A 7764-nucleotide genomic window follows, 5' to 3' on the forward strand; every position below is an offset into this window, starting at 1 on the left:
AACCACTGGTTAACAGATCAACCACAGTCATTTCTCCAACTCTGCGTTGAGGACACCGCAGTCTGGCTTCTGGATAAATTAATCGAGCTAGTATTCTGGTGAATGATCGTTTGCCAAGATTTGTCACGAGACAGAGGCGGACGCACTCGCAGGAGAATGTTTTAATACAAGACAAGGAAACAGAAACCAAACAAGCACAAAGTTTAGCAAAATAAAGACCATAAACACCAGACTCACATAAACAGGCCAAATCTGCAAACTAAGTTCATGCTGTTTTCTAGACCTGTTCATATCATATTTTTAATGTTTGTCTTTAAACAAGTAGCTGTGTATCGAGTACCCTGAAGAGAAAGGTGTTTTTGAAGCTCATCTGTAAACTTAATCACGGCAAAAGCTCACAAATCCTGTTTCTCTCTGGACTGCAGGATAACAGCTGTGGAGGCAACTGTTCTCTCTGTTCTCAATTACAGGGATGTGCTGTACACAAATACCTCAGTGGGCACTCTGAAAGGTCTGGACTTCATCCATCCTCCTGCTCTGAGATTAATAAGTCAAAGTCAGCTTAATCTCAATCTTTAAATCTAAGCTGAAAACTTATATGTTTAGTTTAGCTTTTGGTAATTAATGTTTCTTAGATAAGGGCTGCAGGTCCAGGGGTTCGTGGACCCAGGGAATTGTAGTACACTGAGATGCTGGAGCTGTCGTCTCGCTGCTTACACACAATCACTCAGGTTTGTTGACGGTGGAGCAGTTAGATGCTGGTGTTCTCAGGGTACGCCCGTGTCCGTGTTACCTTCTGGCTCTCTCCTTTTAATTATGCTGTGATAATCAGACCTGCCGGAGTCGTCAGACATACCCAGATGCTGATTCTCAACATTCTCTGCACTCCATAAAATTTCTCTTAGAACTAACTTTTCTCTTTTTACCTTCCCCGAGTAAATGGCCACCCAGCCCGACCTGCTGGAAGACTGCCCGCTGAGGTCCCCTCTACCTGCATCTAACCAGCTGCCACCTACCAGTCCGGCCAGCGGGCCCCCCCACCCGCCACCACCCATGGCTCACCCGCCTGCCGCTGCTGCCTGTTTGGTGGCCGTGCTGAAACCTAGATGGACTCGTGCCTGTCTGACACTATTAATATCACCACTATCAACTTTCTGTTGTGTCTGCTTTGGTCATTTTTATCATTAATGTTTAAATAGTCTGGCCAGAGGAGGATGGGTCCCCCTTGTGAGTCTTGGTTCCTCCCAAGGTTTCTTCCTTCAGCTCTGAGGGAGTTTTTCCTTGCCACTGTCGCCGTTGGCTTGCTCACGGGGGTCTTTGACCCTTCATGTTATTTCTTCTTTCTTCTCTGTCTCTGTCCTTTATTAAGTACTAATTATGTAAAGCTGCTTTGTGACGACAACAGTTGTAAAAAGCTATACAAATAAATTTGACTTGACTTGACTTGACTTGACTTGAATTGTCAAAACTGAAATATGTGATTCTATAATGCACAGGATTGAAATCGACCCATGAAAGAGCCACAATAAACATCAAACACTTAAATAAAGATCAAACATGAACACAAAGCACAGAAATAACAGGTAATTTACTCATTTGTAGGAAAGTAAGAGTTTAAGTGTATAAATAAACTTCATATATAAATTAGATAAGTCTGTTATCAGTCCCACAGTGGGGAAATTCTCAGTGCAAAGGGAGAGCAAGACACTCAGTTACAAAACCGTAGATAAATAATTTACACCATATACACAATATAAATAATAGAAGTCAAAAACTCAATATTATTATAACAATTTATTATATATAATAACTATATTATTTACAAATTATTTACAGATAATTACAAATTGACCCTTAATTGCATGTGTGTGTGTGTGTGTGTGTGGGGGGGGGGTATTGCACATTGTATTTTTTTATTGAGGGATCTCTGTTTAAGTGTGTGTGTGTATGTGTGTGTGTGTATGTGTGTATGTGGTCCGCTGGGAGCAGTGCTGGTCGTAGAGTCTGTGATAACTGGGTAAAACTGAGCTGGGTAAAACTGAACTGGGTAAAACTGAACCGGGTAAAACTGAGCTGGGTAAAACTGAACTGGGTAAAACTGAATCGGGTAAAACTGAACTGGGTAAAACTGAGCCGGATAAAACTGAACTGGGTAAAACTGAGCTGGGTAAAACTGAACTGGGTAAAACTGAACCGGGTAAAACTGAGCTGGGTAAAACTGAGCCGGGTAAAACTGAGCTGGATAAAACTGAACTGGGTAAAACTGAGCTGGGTAAAACTGAACCGGGTAAAACTGAACCGGGTAAAACTGAGCCGGGTAAAACTGAACCGGGTAAAACTGAGCCGGATAAAACTGAGCCGGATAAAACTGAACCAGGTGAAACTGAGCTGGGTAAAACTGAGCTGGGTAAAACTGAACCGGGTAAAACTAAGCCGGATAAAACTGAACTGGGTAAAACTGAGCTGGGTAAAACTGAGCTGGATAAAACTGAACTGGGTAAAACTGAGCTGGGTAAAACTGAGCTGGGTAAAACTGAACCGGGTAAAAGTGAACCGGGTAAAACTGAGCTGGGTAAAACTGAGCTGGGTAAAACTGAGCTGGGTAAAACTGAACCGGGTAAAACTGAGCCGGATAAAACTGAGCCGGATAAAACTGAGCCGGATAAAACTGAACCGGGTAAAACTGAACCGGGTAAAACTGAGCCGGGTAAAACTGAGCTGGGTAAAACTGAACCGGGTAAAACTGAACTGGGTAAAACTGAGCTGGGTAAAACTGAACCGGGTAAAACTGAACTGGGTAAAACTGAGCTGGGTAAAACTGAAGTGGGTAAAACTGAGCCGGGTAAAACTGAGCTGGGTAAAACTGAACTGGGTAAAACTGAGCCGGGTAAAACTGAGCCGGATAAAACTGAGCTGGGTAAAACTGAACTGGGTAAAACTGAGCTGGGTAAAACTGAACCGGGTAAAAGTGAACCGGGTAAAACTGAGCTGGGTAAAACTGAGCTGGGTAAAACTGAGCTGGGTAAAACTGAACCGGGTAAAACTGAGCCGGATAAAACTGAGCCGGATAAAACTGAGCCGGATAAAACTGAGCCGGATAAAACTGAGCCGGATAAAACTGAACCGGGTAAAACTGAACCGGGTAAAACTGAGCCGGGTAAAACTGAGCTGGGTAAAACTGAACCGGGTAAAACTGAACTGGGTAAAACTGAGCTGGGTAAAACTGAACTGGGTAAAACTGAACCGGGTAAAACTGAACCGGGTATAACTGAAGTGGGTAAAACTGAACTGGGTAAAACTGAACTGGGTAAAACTAAGCCGGGTAAAACTCCCTTTAGTTATTGTACTCTTTTTAAACAAGCTATAAAATAGCTCACTTTAAACCTTTAACTTTTAGCATTTAAGTGTTTTAGTTGAATTAGTTAGTTTTTATTATTATTTTGACCTTTTCTTTATTTGTTTTGTTGGTAGGTTTACTATAATTATTAAAGCTTTTATTTTTATTACTCTTATCTCTACTTCTGAATCTTTGTTTTACCAGTTTGTTTCAGTTTCACTTTTAATGTTTGTCATTTGCACACGTCAGGACATTCATGCTTTGAAATGCTTGTGGTGAGTCTCAGGTATTGACTCATGAGGAGAGTCGTGTGAATGCAGGGTTTGCAGAGAACTGTACATGTGACTCAGTGATCTTGTATGTAATAATAATAATAATAATAATAATGATGATGATGATGATGATAAAGGGTCATGGCTTGACAGCTTGTTCAAAAGCCTGATAGCCTGGATAAAGACTCTGGTTTATTGGATGCTCCAGCACCTCCTGCCAGATGGCAGTGTGGTGAACAGGACATGTGCTGGATTTCTGCTGTCCAACTGGATCTTTAGGATTTTCCTCAGGCTACGGGACTGAGATGTACTGTTAAGCTGGAGGGGTTTTGTTGCCAATGGTGGATCTTCTGTTTTACCACTCTCTGCAGTCGCAGGCTGGTGAGGAAGCGCTCTATGGTGCATATGTAGACAGGCAGCTACTCCCTCCACATCAGCTCCGTTGATGGATAGGAGAGTGACCACCCGTCTGCAGCTTCCTGTAGTCCACGGTCATCTCCTTTTAGTTTGCAGAGCTTGCTCTCATAGCACCGCTTTGACAGGACTCTGACTTCATCTCTGTAGGCTGCCTCACCTCCATCTGTGCCTAGGATGTTGTGTCATCAGCAAGATTGAAGATGAAGATTGAATCTTAAAGTCCACTGAAGAGGTCCTTTATACCCCTCTAGCCCACGCCTGGCATTAGGCAGCATGGAGCCAATAGGGTCATGATGTTGATCTGCTCCAGAGAGTCCTATTCTATTGGCAGTACTTCTTCTCTACAGGGACTAGACAAGCTGTGTGTGTGCATTTGCACATCTGTGTCAGCAGTGGGTGCAGCTTAAAGCAGCTGATTGCATTAATTAGAAGGGGTGTCCACAAACATTTGGACATGTGGTGTACTTGTTTTTAACTACACATACATGTATGAGGCGCTGCTGCCCTCTAGTGGACAATGCTTCACAGTCCTCCAGCTAGACAGAGGACATGTAGACGAGCATGTGGGAAAGTGATGCTGCATACATCTACACACAGTGGCTAACAGCAAGCGCTTCACTGTGCCTGTTCTGGCTCTGCAAGCCATTTTTGTTGTCAGGTTGGCGCCCCCTACTGGATGAACAGGGGATTCAGGTGCAGGAAGCAGTCACAGCAGTGCAAATCCTCTGGTTTTAAATCTTAAAATGTTTTACTGCTATTTGTCTTTAGTTTAAATGCATTTTGAAGAGTAAACGGTAAATGATGTCTATTCTAATTGTTAGCAAAAATATTTTCTTGGTGTTTGTGTATGATGTTTATGCATGCATTACTTACTCGTGCATTTTCAGTGTATGGAGGTGTTTAACTTGCTGGATAACTGGACAGGAGACTCAGTGAGGCCAGTACAGCCCTGTGGGAAGTGGGAAATGATCAGACAGGTCAAACTGGACCATAATCAATATGCACTGTACACTGGTAGTTAATACAAATATAGGCCAAAAAAAGCAAAACACGCCCACAGTGTCACATAATGCACAAATGAAAATGTACAACATATTAAAACACACGTATAAACACAAAGATTGAATCAGATCGGATCGGTGCTCAATAATCGGATTGTGCCATTGTCAGTATTGATTAGTGCAGGCTGTATTAAATACCTATTAAAATGCCCATTAGCTCAACACACAGTAATAATAACAATAATCTTGGGTTCCAGGAATGGTTAAAATAATTTTCTCATTACTCTCTGTATGTGACCCCCTTTCTTCCCTTCTTTCTTTCCCTCCCTCCCAGATCATTAAAATGGTGAAGGGATACATGCTGCAGGGTGTAGTGCAGCTACAGAAAGTAGTCCCTAAAGAAAACTGGATTAGCTGAGATTCTCTATTCACTATTTTACCTTCATCATCATCATCATCATCATCATCATCATCACTCCATATAAAACTCAGAAGACTCGTGTAGCTGCACTGGTGGGTTTGGATAGAAGATAAATTATGGGCTGTGTCTGTGTTGTAGTCATGGCGACCGACTCCTGGTTCCGTTCACCTCCACTGTACAGAGATCAGAGTGGGTCAGTTTCTCTACAGTGAAGCTCAGATTCACACCGAACCCCCGACTCTGACTGAGCTCCTCTCCGTTTGAGGAATACCAGGTCAGGCCTTCAACACATACAGAAGACGCCGTTATTGACAGCTCTGACCTCATGTTCTGTGCTCTTTGCAGTTTCTGAGAAGTTCTAATAATAACTCATAATCAGTTAAACTGTTGTTACTACTGATAGCCTTAACCTTGCTTTTAGAATAGCCGACCACAGGACCCTCCTATCCGTCCTCACCAATCTTAGAATGATTGCCTCACTAAGGACGGGAACACACGCCTGAACTCTGAACTCACACGCTTCCCCCCTCCACCGCATCGCTGTTCATGTACATGTGTTCGGAAAGTGTTGTGACGTCTGTGACGACGCTTTTCAGGAAAAATATCCAACAGCTAGTTTCCCCAACTCAGCTCTTTGGTCTCTTCTCTTGTCAAACCTCTAAATTGCCTCTAAAATGCCTCTCTAGGGCCTGACAATTATGTGCTTCCACCCAAATGCATGGTTGAGTATTTAAGTTGTTTGGTGTTGAAACAATGAGTGTGTGACTTTGGTTGGGATCAAAAAGCTCAGCTGTTACCAAGCCTATTACCACCCTGTTACTTTACCTCAGACTGAAACACACTGCTTTCCCCTTCAGGATGGCTTTTGCTAAAAATAATAATAATAATACAAATAAACTGCTTGTAGTACTTAAGTACAAAACTGTTGAGTACTTTAGTACAGAGCTTAAGTACGGAGCTTAAAGACACTTCTACTGCTACTGAAGTCGGAGCACCTGTACTTTTACTCAGGTCCGGGTCTCAGTACTTTATACATGTCTGCCCCAGGGCAACACGGCGACTGACCTCCTCCAGCCTGTCTTTCTCCAAACAGCCTAACGTTAGCTTTTAGCCCTTTTAACTACTCCCCTGACCTCCCTGCATGGATACCTGCAGCGTTCTGCGGTTAGCCTTTCTCCCTTCTCTGATCGGCCTAGCATCAGCTTAAGCTTTTAGCATTTATATTATATGTATATATGTGTGTATATATATATATATAATACTGTATATATATATATATATATATATATATTAATATATATTTTTATACTAAACTCACACACCTGAAGAGACATCTTTAATTATCATTTATAAAATGTAATCAGTAGAAATGTAATTTTCCTGTGAGGAAAACGTTTGTTTAAATGTGTAGAATTCAAACCAGGTGCAGAACATCATTTAGTCTGGTTTGGTCTTGATTGTTGAACTTTTTCAAAGGTTTTCATACAGCACCAAATTATTATTATTTCTGTTATTATTATTTATTATTATTATTATTATTATTATTATTATTATTATTATTATTATTTAATGGTAATCTTCTATGCTTCTATGATGACTAAAACCTGTCATGTCAACAAAAACAACTGTGTGAGAAATGTAATGCCAGAAAATGTTGCTACAGCTCCCCCTGCTGTGTTTATTCAGAACAGCATGTTTCATAATAGAATTAATGAGTAACTGCTTTCATAAGTTTTGACTCCCTATAATAATATTTTCACAGAAAGCAGGTATCATTTATTATACAATAACAACCTGTTTTAAATTTGACATACAGGTGTACACATGTATTTCAGCTCCAGTTAAATAGCAAAAAAATGGTAATACCCACATACTTGGGCATTCATGCCTGATTAAAATTAATGGAATTAGGCCTAAATAGTAGTCATCTAGTCAGACCTTGAAGATTTGTAATCTTTTATCTTTTTTGTATCATATTCACATCAGAGAACTTTATAAGACAAGCTGTTCATAACAAAAAAAACACAAGGAACTGTACACGGACCCAGTGGCTCTACACGGTAGGTGTTCCTAATAAAGCAGAATCAGTAGAAGTACCAGAACATATATACATATACATATAATCTAACATAAGCTCAGTCGCTCCACTGAGCAAACCTGTGCTGCTTGCATGATAGGTAGGCCTACACTATTGGCACTATTGTTGGAATTAGGAAGGCTTGAGGCCTTCGTGGTTTCTTCTCATAGTCCCTAGACGTTTCTAAGCAATGCTGCTGTGCCCAGACAAGTTACTTAACTTTAGAGGAGGCATTCAAT

Source organism: Salminus brasiliensis, chromosome 6 (assembly GCF_030463535.1).
Source record: "Salminus brasiliensis chromosome 6, fSalBra1.hap2, whole genome shotgun sequence".
Classification (NCBI taxonomy): domain Eukaryota; kingdom Metazoa; phylum Chordata; class Actinopteri; order Characiformes; family Bryconidae; genus Salminus; species Salminus brasiliensis.